The 949-nt window shown below is 46.6% G+C and overlaps 1 pseudogene; it reads left to right on the top strand.

Moving 5' to 3' along the window:
- The first annotated feature begins 296 nt into the window (after window positions 1-296).
- Window positions 297-949, top strand: part of LOC102763448 — a 1,780-nt pseudogene continuing 1,127 nt past the window's right edge.

The following is a 949-nucleotide window of genomic DNA, read 5'->3' on the forward strand; positions in this document are numbered from 1 at the left end:
TATTTTTTAGGTAATTTTTCTTTGTTAAATGGCATTTAAATATATAAAATAAATATCAAAAATATAAGTCTTTGTTTTACTATGGTTGCAAAGATCAAAAAATTTCTGTATGTGACACGGCACCAGAGTCAAGTTAGGGTTTTTCAAAATGCTGACACGCCGAGCTCAAAAAGTTCGCCATCACTGGGCTAGGAAGTGACAGGGCTAAAGATGACCCATCAGATTATATATGTGATCCTGTTACTGGGACAATACTAGGCTGGAAAAGACACCAGTATTTTATTAGGAACAAATGAATGATCCAGAGTAGTGGCCATAGTCTAGGCTTCTTCAAAGTTGATATTATTGCTTTTTTCCCACCTTGCAAGACGGCAGGTGAAAAGAAAACTGAGAAGCCAAATACCAAGGAGAAGAAACTGAAGCCAAGAAGAAGGCCGATGCCGGAGGCAAGGTTAAGGCCCCTAAGAAGGGGAAGCCCACTGCAGCCGAAACCCCGTCCTCGTCAGAGGAATTGGCAGGTCCTCCTGGTTGGCTATGTATTGGCGAAAGGCCATGTACAAGAGGCAGGAGGCGGGCGAAAGGCCATGTACAAGAGGAAGTATTCGGCCGCTACATCCAGGATTGAAAAGAAAAAGAAGGAGAAAGTTCTTGCTTCTGTCACAAACCAGTTGGTGGCGACAAGAATGGTGGCACCCGAGTGGTTAAACTCTGCAAAATGCCTAGATATTATCCTCCTGAAGATGTGCCTCAAAAGCTTCTGGGCCGCGGCAAGGAACCCTTCAGTCAGCATGTGCGGGGTCTGCGGGCCAGTATCCCTCCTGGGCCCACTCTGATCATCCTCACTGGGCGCCCCAGAGGCAAGAGGGTGGTTTTCCTGAAGCAGCTGAGCAGTGCTTGCTACTTGTGACTGGACCTCTGTCCCTCAATCGAGCTCCTCTTCGTAGAACAC

This window comes from Myotis davidii, unplaced genomic scaffold, assembly GCF_000327345.1.
Source record: "Myotis davidii unplaced genomic scaffold, ASM32734v1 scaffold348, whole genome shotgun sequence".
Taxonomy (NCBI): Eukaryota; Metazoa; Chordata; class Mammalia; order Chiroptera; family Vespertilionidae; genus Myotis; species Myotis davidii.